The sequence below is a fragment of the Maylandia zebra genome, linkage group LG16 (genome assembly GCF_041146795.1).
Source record: "Maylandia zebra isolate NMK-2024a linkage group LG16, Mzebra_GT3a, whole genome shotgun sequence".
NCBI lineage: Eukaryota > Metazoa > Chordata > Actinopteri > Cichliformes > Cichlidae > Maylandia > Maylandia zebra.
Genome location: NC_135182.1, coordinates 31,294,757 through 31,310,180, shown reverse-complemented (window position 1 = coordinate 31,310,180; position 15,424 = coordinate 31,294,757). Strand labels below are relative to the sequence as shown.

The 15,424-nt window shown below is 40.0% G+C and overlaps 1 long non-coding RNA gene across 6 annotated transcripts in view; it reads left to right on the top strand.

The window, feature by feature from the left end:
* Nucleotides 1–4,859: 4,859 nt before the first annotated feature.
* LOC101469309 (uncharacterized) overlaps nt 4,860–15,424 on the top strand; it is a 130,870-nt gene continuing 120,305 nt past the window's right edge. For 4 of the 6 annotated variants that reach the window (XR_013093642.1, XR_013093641.1, XR_013093640.1 and 1 more), the window contains exons 1-3: nt 4,860–5,070; nt 5,156–5,232; nt 9,569–9,678. This is a non-coding gene — a long non-coding RNA (uncharacterized LOC101469309). Of the gene's footprint in view, nt 5,071–5,155; nt 5,233–9,568; nt 9,679–9,878; nt 11,122–11,684; nt 12,132–15,424 lie in introns of those variants that run through there. The other 2 variants (XR_013093643.1, XR_191387.4) reach the window with 2 other exon arrangements.

Below are 15,424 nucleotides of genomic sequence, written 5' to 3'. Positions count from 1 at the left end.
GCTACTATCTCCCTTTTTTTTGTTTTGTCCTGTGAAAACTCATTTTTCATCCTCTGTTTGTTTTCTTCATTTTTCCTAAAGTTCCCACTTCACTTTTCCTTTTTGTTCAGCTTCAGTTCATTAAACATTCTTGGCGCTGCAGGAACGTACTTTTCCATTACTGCGCCATTAATCATTTCAGTCGTTCCTTCTCCCCAGCTTATGCGGACACCCCCGTCCCTCCACTCCCAATTCAATTAGTCTTGTTTGACAGTTGTTATCTTGGAAAATGGCAGTAACGGCAAGTGCCACACATACAGAAAAGTACATGAAAGGAAGAGGAAAATTGAATGACTACCATCTGAACGCACATGCTAAATTACAGTAACCTATGACCCGTCACAGGATGGGCTTGAGTCAGTGAAAGCTTCGGGCCCTTGTAAAAACAGGACAGAGCGGATGAGGGAGCAGCTCAGCGGTTGGTCATATTTTGCAAGCCGCTGGATTCACTGCTGTAGTGGACACCAAGAACAGATGAAACGCTTGTGAGTCATCCTGGCCCTTGAATTCTTAATGGAGCAAGAAACACTGACCATGTTAAACTGTTTTCAAAGCGTGTGTGTGCATATATTTGAGTGCATTTATGTTTGTCTGCGATTTTTCATCCAAATGTTGTAATGATTTATTTTGTCTGAAACTCCACAGAGTTAACCCACTTGTGTTCCAAACTATAGTCTGGAAAACCATCTCCGAGGTGCAACATGGAGCGTTCCGGAAAAGCTGAAGTGATAAAACGCAAAAAAGCCCATTACCTGAACTGACCTAACGTACACGAGAGTCCAACCGAAGTAGGACACAGGAATGACTGCCAGCCATTTGCAGAAATGCTGTAACTGAGGTCTGAGGTCCAATGCACTATTAAGACTGGAGGAGCACCATATGCTATGTCGTGCGTCACTGTTGGCTAGCATGTCACATTTATAATGCAAACACTTCCTTGGGCACACATGCAAAATGCATGGTGATAGGAACACCAAACAAAGACTATAAGACACATTGTTTTGTTGAGCCACTGTTAAGGTCTCTGAAGGGCAAGCAGCTTTAATTGTAGAACAGTTACATAATAATTGGACCTTCTTGGGTGTCTGACCTTTACGTAAGAGCTTGATTAGCGCTGGTTCATATAGCTACGATATATCAGGTTAAGACATGGAGATCCAGCATTGGTTAGCATTGTGACAAGAAGCTTCTACCCTCTAATCTGCTGTTCTGATAGGGTCTTTCCATGTGGCTTCCTCTCAGACTCCAGTGACATGCATATTAGACTATCTGATGTCTCTAAACTGGCTGCAAATGTGTGAATGTGTGAGTGAATGGTTGCCTGCCTCTTTAGGCTCTTGAAGGAGTAGCGGCCTGTTGAGTATGCGTCCTGTTTCCCGGGGGGATAGGGAGCTATAAAACAGCCAAGGAAAGCAAGAATTATTGGACTGTGTTGCCTCTGTAGCAGCCAGAGCTGTACCCAAAAATACACACACCTGGCATACTGTCAATACGAACATGTTTTATTTAAAAAATGGCACTGTGAAAGCTTGCGATGAGTAACAGTTCCACTACATACTGACAAGAACAAATGCTAATGCAGAAGTTAGCTTCTGCATCTACTGCACCTGGCCAATAAGTGAGGAAGTCTATAAGAAAATGACTTCGCTACAACCCCTTCAACTCACTCATGGCCTTGACAAACAATGTACTGATGAGTTTACGGTCCTAATCATTAGTTTCAGGCCTTATCTAATACAATATAATAAAGCGAGGTGTGTTTTAGTGATTGAAAACTAGCTACCATAGCAACAAGCATTGTCCACAGGCATAGAGATTGGACAACCTTAGTTTTCTGATGTGTATTCTTTGACCAGTTGGTTATTGGAAGTTGCTGGCTGGTGAATGGTGAAACTGGTCACAAGGAGACCTCCTTGTGATCACTTTGGTCAATTGCTGCAGTCGCTTATGTTTTACATGGAGGATGCTGACTGCAAACACTCGCAAATTACTCACCAAGTATTACTGAAACGTGTAACATGAACTGGAAACAGAATATGTTCACAAAGTAAAAATGACACCTTTTAAATCTGAATCATCTGTATTTGGACAGGTGTGTGCACACAAACAGGAATCAGGAATGTTTGTGTTCATTTTGCTCTTCTGAAAACTAAAAAACATTTCTTTTTTATGTGTGCTGAGTTGCTGTGCTAAGGCACAGAACATACTTGAAAGGTCTCTGTTTCCAGTTTGTCTCACTTTTTCCCACACAAACTTATTGGTCTCTCAGACTTTAGCAATTTATTTTATACAACTGACAGAAGCCTCAACCAACCGCTCACCAACCACAGAATACAACATTTTTCTCCAGTGACCAGTGGTTGCCAGATGGTTGCCGACTGGTCTCTATGTGTCACTGGTAAATCCAGCCCTTGCTCATTGCTTCTGTTGAACGTCAACACCTAGGTTTTGATGTTCAAGAGGCTCAGCTTCACAAACAAATTGGTTATTTTACGGTGGCCACGTCTTTTTGTTTCATACAGTCTATGACGTGTACACAGACAAGAAGCTTAAGTTCAGTTTTTTGAGATGGAAGATTTAATTTTTGTGGTCCTTGTAAATATGGAGTGCAGATCCAAAGCTATGCAACTCACCACTTATGTTATTTGTCAGACATTATTATGTTTATTCACAAGCACTTTAAGTACACCCACGTCCATATAAAGGAACATGAGCAAACCTCCCCTGAACAGTATCCATATAGTTCATGTAAAGCATAAGGGCTGACTTGTTATGTGCTGGGTAAAACCTGAGCCAGATGGGTGCGGTGTTTCCATAATACTGCCGCATTTTCAATGAGACTCAAGGCGACTGCGTAGCAGGGCCACCCATGCTGTGCCGTGCTGAGGCTTGTACAGAACAGTAAACATGGCAGGGGCCTTTTGGACCGGCTTCTCAAGCCCCTGGCCAAGTTGTCTGTAGTGGATGCCAACCAGAACTGACTGAAAAAAGAGGCAGAGCTGTTCTATAAGTTAGCGCTGCCAGTGTATGTCAAGAGTTTCCCCAAGGGGATGAAATATTCACAGCGCTGCCAGTGGAGATGAAAGTAACTGCAGACACGTCATTAATTTGTCATGTTGTCCAGAGGAAGCCTTCCTTTTATTCTAAATCATGGGTTTGCCTTAAGAGATCCTTAAATGAGTTTGTGATGGATTTTCCCAATAAAGAAAATTACTAAGGGCAGTGCAGCTCCAACTCTCTCATGAATAATAATGATGATGAAATACACTGGTGATTCTCAGTTCATACAGAGCTAAATGAATCATAAGTCTGACTCTAAAACTCTTTTAGCTCAACTCAAACAGACCTCAGAGGAAACTTTCCACAATATCATGAAAGAAACATATGCAAGTGTAGTCAGAGTATGAATGTACCTGGAGCAATTTTGTACATTAACTATGAAGACCTCTCAGTAATTAAGATTAGATCCAGGGCTCCCATTGGACATCTTTCCGTTTTGTCACTGCCACCCAGTCAGCGTGGGAAACCATACAAGCTCCAAACTCGTGTAATTTCCTGCCTTTTGTAAACACTCCTTGGGGAGCTAGATATTATGCTGCATAGTCATAAATATATTGGTCACTGCTCTGGCCAGAACATTTGTGTAACACATGATAATGGTGCTCCGTTAAAGAAAAGAAAAACACTGAAATCACAATCTTTTCCCATATCCCATTCATTCTTACAAGTGTGTGAATGTTCAATTTAGGTTTGCACCAGTTAGTTCCTCAGGTCCAAATGTAAAATTGTGATGAGGAAAAAGCTGATACCCAGAAGGGAAATTCAAACAGAGAGCTAAATAGTAAATAGATCAAATAGATAGAATAAGACACCAAAGTAATAGATTTCAGGTATTAAGTGAATACTTCCTTGTTCTGCTAAAGCCAAAAAAAAGTTGGAATCCACCGCATGATGAAAAGAATTGCAACTGTATGCAATGAACTTGCGGTCCTCTTGAATTGAAACTTGCTTCAAAGACAAGGACCAGTTCTGCAACCACTTGCAGACAGTTGCTGTATTCTAAGGGAGTTTGGTGCTTCAATATGCAATAAAATGGCAATAAAGTGAACTCAGTCTGTGATTAATCAGTCGGTTGCTATCTGCATGCACAGAAATTCATATTTGCTACTTACATTAGACTCCAGACATAAACTCATGAATTTAAAACAGAAATTCCTTCACAAGTGGTGACATAGTTGCCGTCTATGCTGTCATAGTTGCAGCTATTCATGCAAAATGACACAGGTGCTCGGCAGCCTTGCTTTATATAGTTATGTAACCATAATATAACCAGCTGGGAACCACTCGCAAAAAGACATGTTGCAGACAAGTTGTGTTCATCATTGCAGACTGACTCAGATTGATTGGGTCATGTTGGGAGTCTGTCTTCATTTATGAATTGGATGGTGATTAGTTGCAAACCTTCACCAATCTGTCTAAGCGGGACTACAGACAGTCCAAGTCTGAAAGTATCCTTTGTGACTACCTTGTGATTGAAAGTGTGACCAGTTGGTCAACACATTCACTTGCAAACAACGGGCAACCTCTGTGTCATTTTTGTATTATATTTACATTTACAGTTTGGTTAAATATCTGATTTAACCACATATACGACAGTCAGGTATTTAACACGATAAAGGTTATCTTGTGTTTCTGTTTCGATATTATGTTGCAGTTGCAATGTTACATTTCAACCATAGTGTAACTGTATTTATTTACTTAAAAAACATGTTTCTAAATACTTTGCACCTTCCAATTAACAACTGGTCAAATAGCGCCCCCTTACGGTGCTGTGTAAGTGCGTATCACTAACTCAGTGGGAGAGAGAAGAGAGGACAGGCCAGCTGTCCTAAATAGTAAAATATTCAACTCTTAACAGGAAGAAAGAAGAGCTAGCATTGTTTAATAAACTAACAAGCGCGTGTTTTCAGATAGTGAAATTAATTAAGAATTAAAACAGACGTCGTATAACGGGAAGTTAAACAAATGAAGGTAAGTTTAGCACCGTTAAGCTTTTCTTCGATGGCTTAGAAAGCTAATTGTTTTGGTGCTAACAGCTGCACATTTATCGCCACAGAAACTCCAGTGGAAATGTCTGGGTATGGATAATAAACATTCAGCTCACGGGGGAAAGGAAGACAGCCTGCAAACAGAGTGAGTCCCATACAGCTTGTTTGTCGGGTTTGTTTTTCTGGCCTTGCTTCGTTAGATTGGTATTATGCATATGAACGCGTTCTGAATGAGGAGTGCTTTTGTCTGAAGTGTGAGCTTGTTGTAAAGCCGTGTGCCTACACAGAAGCACCCCGGAGAGAGCTCTTTAAGAGCTGGTGCCGTTTTCCCATCTTGTAAAGGTCACCTGTTGGATAGAACACGTGTCAGAGGTTATCTGCCATATTTGCTCACAGCTGATGTTTACTGCATATGTGAAACGTGGCTGTGTAGAAAAATCATCACCTGATTTTGTTATATGTGGATGGAGAGAGAGAGAGAGATTCTGTAGCAGACTATATCTATTTCCACAGATTAGGCTGGCACAGAAAAAGTTGTCCATAATCCCACAGTGATCATGCAGAGTGATTCATAGAGTAAGTTAATAATAGCCACTATTTTTACTCATGAATTGCAATCTTTATGGCGACATGGTTATTCATTAAATGGAGAAACATTGTGCATTTCTTAGATGAAACTCTCTCTTTTCACCTTAGATTTTCTTGAACTTCTGATACAAGTTAAACAAAAACCAAACAGCTGGAGTGCGGTGTGGGACACAGGGTCCTCTGGTGGGGCATTAGGCTCGAAACATTGGGTGTTTTTGACCATAAAGCCTTCAACTGGAGGGCAACTGGAGCTGCATGCTCCCTGCTGCAAACTTATTGGCGGGTCGGGTGATGAACCCTCTGAGATCTACTGACTAATCTGATAAGTATGTCCACTTGCAACCAGCCAAGATTAGATCCTAACATCTTAAAACCATAAGCGAAAGAAAATGGTCCAGCGTAGTCGGTTCACTGTGGTCAAACTGAAAAGTGCATTCCACAAACTCAATAAGCGCTGCTCTGTGACAGCCCGTGGTGACTTGGTTTCTTGATTAACTGCGTTCTGGAAAGATGTCATGTTGGTCTTAAAGCAGCTTTTGCGCAATACTTGCATGTCACAAAGCCACAACAGCTGCCTACAACTTAATATTGCTTTTGACGCTGTTCTTTTCCTGCCCGTTTTAATTATAAATCCAAGTGATGCATAAAAATCCAGTCCAGAAGCCAAAGCTGAATTTTCATTATTGACTGAATTTTTTTTGGGGGGGGGGGGTTTCACAGCCATCAGTTTCTCTTCACAACTCATTTCCTTACCATAGCTTTTTTGTGGTCTGATTTACTTGACAGAAACTCTCGAGTGAAATTACAATGCGAGCATGATTTATTCATAGAGATTAAGTTAGATGAGGTTCCCAGAATTGAGACATTTTAATACAGAGGTATTTGCTTGAAAGTCACAAAGGCTACAGTAGAACTTTTGTTCACAGTGTGTTGTTCAGTTGATGTGGGGTATTTCAGATGGCTTTGCCCACCGGAAGTTTAGATGGAATAAAAACAAAACAAATCCCTCCAGTGAATTCTGAGTCTACCGTATTTTGAAAATCCCACAAAGGATGCACACAGGAGATATCTTGGTCAGATGCAGCTAACTTCAGATCTCTGAGCACCCTACCTGTAATGCTGAGCTCAGCATCACTTAATTTAGCGTCTTTTAGTCACTACCTTTATCTCTTTTGATTAAAATGGTCACAACTGTGCATATAAATATTAGGGCTGCCACGATTAGTCGACTAGTCACGATTACGTCGACTATCAAAATCGTCGATGACTAATTTAATAGTTGACGCGTCGTTTGAAGCTTTGTAAGATCCCAAAAGACGCAGGAATAAGTAGTAGGATTTAAGAGTGTAATAACGGACTGAAACAGAAGATGGCAGCACTGCATGCACAAGGATGCCAGCTGCCGTTAAACTCCGAAGAAGAAGCAGTGTCCGGTATCATAGCTGTATCCAAATTCAGGAACCGCATCCTCCTGTGCCCGCATTTGTAGGCCGATTATGTTACAACCAGACGACGAAGACTGTCCAAATTCGAAGATCCCGACAAATGCGCGTTTCATTTCCCCAGATTTGAAGGATGGGTCGGGTGTATACTTCGTGGCCCAACCTATCCCAGAATTCATAGCGCGGCCCTGCTTAGTTTCCAACAATGGCGGCAGCTGGTTAGTTTTAATATTACTCTTTTTATTCTTTCTGGGTCACAAAATAAACGTTTAACATATTTTCAGGCGAGAATGTAGCTGTGTAAACCTCAAATATCTGCTCAGTTTATCAAAACATCACATATTTTCAAAAGTGCTCCGACGTTTTCCGAGACGTCTGTTACCCACCAGCTCGATAGCTAGCCGGGGTTCAAGGCTCACTAGAGCCGTGAGAACACCGGACTCCCGGCAAATCGTTTTCAAACCCACCGCCGTCTTTCGCTACTCAGGTTAAACATGATATATAAGTCACTTAGATAACTTAAAAATGTTATTGTTTGGCTTTTTTCAGTATTTTATTTGTTCCTGAGTAAATCGGTTTGGCTGAGATTAAAATTATAGTTTCTACACAGCTGAATAAACGTCAAGCAGACAACTGATTATCAGAAGTGTGAGATGCTCGAGAACATACTCCAGTGTCCTGTTATATTTTAGATAGCAAGGAGCAGACGGCTGAGTTTATTAAACTTCACCTAAACAATCTCCAGATTTCATTAAAATTTAATAAAATATCATATTATCTTTATTTTTAGTTAGCACATACCTTAAACACTTAAAGCTGTAAGCTAATGATAGTTATATAAGAGCAGATGCTGCTGGTGCATCTGCTCTTATCCAATGGATGCATGATCTGATTAGTCGACTAATCGCAAAAATAATTGGTGACTAGTCGACTATCAAAATAATCATTTGTGGCAGCCCTTATAAACATACAGCTTGTGTCTAAGTGAGTCTGCTTGGTCACCTGACGGATAAACGCCTTCTGAAATTCTTTCTAGAGATAGTCGAAAGTTTGGTCATATGAATGCCTTTCTGCCTTTAGATCAGGAAACTTAAATTTGACAAAGAAAAGAAGCTGTTTGTTACACGAGCTGGTCGAGAGGAATGCTCCGGTGAAACGCTGTTGGCCTGCGAGTCTACATTGTTGCATTTCCTTTTTATTTGTGACCTTTCTAAAACGATTGCTCACAGATCCGACAGTCCAAGACTGTTCAAAGACCCCCTCTCAGTATTAGACATGATTTAGGGTCAAAATTTATGGTTTGTATTTAAAAATGTTAAAGTTTTGTAAGTTTTAGAGTCCTTCTTGTCAAATAACTTTCCAATTTTCTGATCTTGGAGGGTTTTTAATATCTGGCATCAGCTGAACTAGGAATTTAGCTTATTTTATTTTGCAGGGACTATTAGAGTGAATGCTTTTTATTGTGCGTTTACTGTAAATTACAGCAGCACATCATCTCACCCTCTGCTCCTGCTTCCTTGGAAGTTAGCATTTAAAAATGATTACCGATTTCTTGCAGAACTGGTGCAGTTCTCTAAAGAGCTGTTGTCTGTCATGGTCTTTATATCCAAGCTTTACCAACATGTTGCTTCAAATGTTTTCTCAGAGTGCTTATTTAATAAGTTAAGTTTACAGAACTGCCAAGACTTTACCTAATGTGAACAGGGTTTTTTGTCAGATTATATTTTTAGCCAGGCATGAAGAGATTAGAGGTTTGTTCTGAAGTCTAATTTACATTAGTTTTGTGCATTAAAACGCAGAGAGTTGTGGGCTGTGAGTCATGTGTTGCTCTGGGGACATTGCTATTAGTCCACTGTGCACTCACTCACTCCCTTTTGGTGATGGCAAAAATGGCTCTGGGTAGGTACCAATAATCTAACCAGTATAGGGAAGAAACTGAATGCAACACCTTCATAGCTAAAGCAGATTCCTTGAGTCTTTCATTTGGATTTTTCCACGGGATAACACCACCATATGATGAATCTCTGTTACTCTTGTCAGCTGTATACATAGCCAGTCTTGGAAATTTGTGTGTTGCACCTGTAATAGCAGCAGCATGGTTGACTTCTCTTGTGAGAAGAGGTGCACATCACTCAGATGTGCCTTCCCATGGAAGCTTCACTACTGTTGTGTGGTTGTTGTTTTTTTTTTTAAGCTAAGTGCATATGTACTAGTTTTTTTCTTTTCTTTTTTTTTTTTCTTTTTTTTTACGTTTCGAGTTGTTTAAACTTGAATGCAAAGGCCATACTGCGAATGTGTTAGATGTTTTAAATGTTTGAAGTACCAGACATCTAAGTATAAACATCAGCCTCAGTCTCAGGCATCAGGGTGGAGCAGATCGTCTGGGCTTAAATCATGCGAGTATAGTGCTGTCAGAAGGGTACAGACAGCATTCATCACATTCCTCTACAGATGCCACAGACGTAAGACCAGCACGCCTTAAATGCATTGGACCTGAACCTGGGGCAGGCAAAACCGAGGAAATCAGAGCTGACTGGGGCACTGACGGAGAATGCTTTGAGGTAAAAAAAAGAAAATTACTGTTAAGCAGACTTCTTACCATTTCCTCGTCTGCTGAGCTGCACCACCCAAAATGTATAAACAGACCTGATGAATATGTGTGTTGATGGATGCAATAGCACGCATTTCAACAGCAAATTAAACTGCACATGGCAGTATGGAATGTACTAGCATTAAAGTTTCCTATTATGTCTGTTTCCAGGTTTCCCTTACAGTGTTAGATACACTGCATGAAAGGGAGATGGACCTCACAACATCTTTGTTTATCTCAATGCATCAAATTAAAGTAACAAAAAAAAAAAAGATTTCCCACCTGGCCTGAAAAAAAAATTCCAAGGTTTAGATGCACTTTTTAATAGGAATGATGTAAAATGTAAAGTATTTAATTTTTTTGTGTGTGTAATTGATGAAAGCAGGGTTATTGCTAGTTGTCTTCCTTGACCAGTTTTTATAGGGTCCATTTTAATATCCCATTGTGGAGAAGTGGTTGTGCTAGACCTTTGAAATGTTTTAGGGTAAATGTATGGACTCTCAGGGGTGTAGCTCAAGTTAACACAGAATGATGGATTGAAAGATGTAGAGTCTCTGGCAGCAGATTTGGAGGCCTGTAAAAACCACAGCTTTGTAGGTATGGGACTGATTTTTTTTTTTTTTTTTAGCATATTCTCATATACATAGCACATTATTTATAACAGTCCAAATCAGGTGACTGGTTTGACAGATATTACAGTTTGAATGTGGTAGGAAAAACACACATTTTCATCTAACTTTAGAATAATATTCCCAAATTACAAAGCCAAGTTCCAAATCAGAATTTCTTTTTATTTGTAGAAAGGGTGAAGTTAATACTACGGCCAATATGCTGCTGCTGCTGATGATGGTGATGAACTCTCTCCAAGACGGAACATTTCCATGTAACACTTTTTAAAGCAACTTATAAGATATTTCCGGAAACACTTTTGAGATGGTGAGAGTTAGAGCAGTTGAGTTCCACATGCAATCAGAAAAGTAAAGATTCTTGGAATTAAAAAAAAACCCCAAACACCCCAAACAAAACACGCCAGTGGCGCAATTGCTGGACAACACACTCATAACTGGCTCTGTTTTAGTTTTTCGCTAACTGCTTTAACACAGCCAAGGTCTTTGGACTGCTGAGCACAACATACCAGCACTATTACTTTTTCCTGACTCAGAACATGTAGTGAGCTTTAGCTTGTGGCAAAGATAATCAGCATACATTGTTTGTGCATTGTTCTGCTTTTGAAATGGTTCTAATTTCTTTTAGCTTTTAAGAATTGTTTCAAAGGTTGGCTGTGATGAACAGCCAGGCAGTTGAGATTCTTTCGGGACAGTCATCATATTTGTGTGAGCAGAATGAGTTTGAAGCTCTCCACATTTCTGCTATTCTTAATTGACCGGATCTAATGACATTATTTATGTTTTTTTTCTGTGAATAAGGACTATTTTCTTGTAATTGGATCACATTTGAAATATGTAATTGGTTGATGTCAGTGCTAGGCATTCATTCTTTGCATAGTTCACAACTGCTATTTGTGGTATTTTAAGCTTTAAAGAGCTCGTTGACATTTTGAACGATTGAGATGTACTGCCAAAAAAATAAAATAAATAAAAAATCCCAAATTCCACAGCTTTCCCAACCTCAGTCCTTCATGTTAAGATTTGTCACATTTGTCAGTTTGGGATTTTCCCAGGAATTTTCAAGAGATGTCTAAACTTCAGAGGAAAAACAAAAAAATGTAAGAACAGCACTGTGAAAACACAACGTGGATTATCTGCCATCGTGAGCAGGGATAAGGCGCACGGTTCTTAAAAGAAAACAATCCAAAGAATTTGCATGTGCAGAAACTTCCAGCTCCAAGATGTGTTCCTGAGCGACTGAACAGGAAATCTTGACTTGGAGCGAACATAAGCATCTTTTTTCACATTTCATTTTTAACATTTTGTCTCCTTTTTCCTGTTCCTGTCTGCCACTGGGGCAAAACACCAGCAGGAGAGGGATTGTGTTTGATTGTGGTGGACCAAAACCCAGACTACTGACCAATACGCACTTTGAATCGGGCTTCGAAGGATCAGATTCAAAGTGATGGAGTGGAGAATGGAAGCAGGCAGATCTCTGTGGGTTGGAAGACTTTGTGAGTTGGGAAAGATTTTTGCCAGAGGACAGCCAAGTGGATGGCATCTGTGGTCAGCAAGGCATTGCCTTTATTTCCTTGGATCAAAGTTAGCCAGGACTCGGTCTGTTTAAAGTAGGCTTTCTAAAACTCTAACTTGGCAGCTTTTAACTTGGAATAATAAAAATACATCTGATTTGTAATGCACCTTTCATACAAAAATGCAGCTTTGTTGCCATGTTCCCAGTGAGCAGCCATTTCTTAACCACAGTTTTTGTTATGTGTACCCTTGTGGGTCACATGCAATTTTGAATAGCTAAAGACAAGATGGAACTTAAAAATATACAAACGGCTTCCTGCCGACTAAAGAATTCAGGTCAGCTGTTTACATGGGATGTGATTTTATTCTAGTCTTGTGTTTAAATGTCACAACACATTCAATCAGAACAGTGTTAAATGCTTTGCATGACTCATGGTTCAAAATAATCCTTGTTTTTCAGTCCTTCAGTTCATTCTGTCTGAACAAAGCTGTTTTAGCTCCTATCCTTTATGGCCCCTCTCCCTTTAAACCACCTTTGTGCTGATTAATTGCAAGAGGCAACCAAGGTGGGGAGTCGGGGGCAATTTAGACTCTCTAATTAACCTAACAAGCAAAGAGAAGAAGCCAAAGTGCCTGAAAAGAGCCCCCCCATGCATTGGGAGAACATTGAAACTCCATAAAGAAGGCATCCTCAACTAAAAAACGTCTTGCTATGAGGGAACAGCACCAACTACCACATTATAACACATTATTAAAACTTTGCCCAGGGTTCATGTTAGCACCCTCAAAAGGAAAAGCACAACATATAAGATTTTACGTTGAAAACAAACTCTTCACAGAGTAGTTGAGCTTGGAAGCCAGCAGTCTTGGAAAGCAAAGAAGCATACGTCCCCATGCATTTTAGGCCAAGATGGGATGCATGAATGCAGAGCAAGGGGCAATGCAGCCAGCAGTGAATCACATTAAAGCTCTTGTGTGGTAGAATTCTTCTTTTAATCTGTTTTTGAAAACATTTACTCCGTTGCATTGAAATTCCAGCTGTTTATTCAGATTTAGGTGTTTATATGGAGCATTTTTTTAATCTTGTGTTTGGTTTTTAATGCGATTAGAATCATTATACCACGCGCCATGTAAATGTAGCTATTCTTCTACCAGCCGCAGGCCTTTTATTTACCCTGTAGTCAAATATTTTCATTCTAATTTTCATGAGTTGATTTGTAGCTTAGATAGCCTGACTACACTAGACCGCATACATGTTCTTCCCAGCTGCCTTTGCTAACCACGTCTCAGTTGTGTATTCTATTTATGCCACTCATGACACCAGAGAACCAACCAGCTTTGCCCGGGCTTTATGACAACACCTGGCTTGTATTTAACAGGCCTATAAATAGACTTTCCTCCAAATACAAACCACCTGGATGGGGTCAAACCACTGTCACACGCATCCATTTCAGTTTTGCCAGAAAGAGTTATCTGAGATGTAACGATGGTGGTGAACAGTGATTTACATAGATGATATCCATCAGAGCCTGTGGTCAGCCCTGTGGTCTGTGAAGACTAAGCACACACATGGAGGCTTTTTGGTGTCTACTCCATCATTGCTAACCAATGTAAGTTAAAGGGAAAAAACGTGATTTACTCTGAGTGAATTTTAATCGTCTTGTAATGGTTTTACTGCTTAGTCCCGCATAACTGATGGGTTTGGGATGGGCCTTACACATGAAATGTCTGTGTTTGGTTTTCAGTAATTGCTTTTGCATGACTTGGTCACAGGTGTCAGGCAGAGACTTTTGGTAAATGTTTGGCATGGTAGAGTAAGAAAAGTTTCAGGGCCTACCTGGAATAGTCCGGGCTTTAAATAGCGACAAGGCGTTACCCGTTTCCTCTGCCGGTTCACTCACAAACACACATGAACTGATGAAAGTTGACTGGAAATTATGAAGACTTGGAGAAAATAAGAGCAATTTTGCAGTAATTGCCATCAAGCTGTTAGGTCTTCCAGTGCAAAGGCTGCATTGCGTGTTGGGAGTGTGAGTGTGGTGGGAGGTAGATATTTTTAGAATCAAACTCCTCTGTTCCAATGGCATGGCACTCAAGCACAACATACCTTCTGTGCTGTGCTTTCCTCCTTAAGACGAGCACTTTCCCTTCTATGTTTTGTGTGCTGGGCTGGCGGCCAAGACGGTGGCTTCACAAAGGGTCACAGAGCAGGGGCTTTTAATATGACCGGCTTTTGCTGACTCAAAAAAAGCAGTCCGTGGAAGGATTTATGTAACTACATAACAGCAACAGACTGAACTTAGATGTTCCCTTTAAGGAAGGCTTATCTAAAAAGAAAAGATTGCGAGGTTTGGAAAAATGTGATTGTGTAGTAAGACAGTTGTCTATCTTCATACGATCCTGTTGTCGTCACTGTTTACTTGGAGGCAATCTGAAAGCATCCTGTGGCTCATTCGCTGCTCATTTTGTTTTTTGTTTTTTAAATAAATGCCAGTAGATAAGAGTTTTACCAGCCAGGGAGGAAATTATTGTAATTACTTTATATACTACAGGATATTGCATAATTTAGTAGTAGCTTTCCAAATAAAATACATGTAGTCACGTACACCCTGAATAGAACAAGCAGTGGTGACTGCTGTCACCCGGCCACTCAGTTGACAACAGTCTAAGAAATATGGAGATCTGATCCAGTGATTTCAAGCCCTTGATTCAAAGACTAGGATTAGAGACATTTGCACACCAGCTAAATTTAACTATTGCATAGAGCTGGGCGATATAAGATTTTTTCATATCACGATATGTTTTTTTTTTTTTTTCATTTCAGGCGATAACGATATCTATCACGATATAAGCCAAATAACTATATTTGTAAGATTTTAAATGTGCCGTTGCTCACAAGTAAAATGTGAAATAATCAGCAGCTTGTTTTTATTTAAATATTTATTTCCCATAATAAGTTCAACAGGGTAGATGTACTTAAGGAACATGAGACTTTTTCAGCTAAATAAAGGCAAATATGGCAAACTACATAAAAGGCAGCCGCTGAAGCGTTTAAGTTTCAAAATAGAACAAACAAAACAGGCTACTAAATTGTCAGTTCCACTTAGAAACAAAATATTAATTCTAAAAATAAATCTGTTTGTTTTGTAACTTGTCATCAGACAAAATTGACTAACTTTTGTCAATATCAAATAAAGTGAGAACTAAAAGGAAATTCTCAATCTCTCCTTGTTGTATAGCTTAGCTTTTCAAACAGTTACTTTAGTCTGACAAAAGCCGAATGACGAATTAGCGCTTCCAGTCAGAGATTGAGCATGCACCGCTTTATTGTATTTCCAGACTTGCTTTCGGCACATTTACAGTACGCGCTACTCTGTTTTTGTCAGACTTGAAATAGCCGAAATACCTTCACACTACGGAACTTCTATGGCTCTTCCGTTCGACAATCTCTCCGACGTTGGAACCATCATCTGTTTTCTCTTTGGTAACCTTCGGTCACGCTCGGTTGATCTTTCTCTAGTCGGCGCACTCATTTCCTCCATTACCGGGCGGCACAGCGGCTGGCTGCTTCCCAAA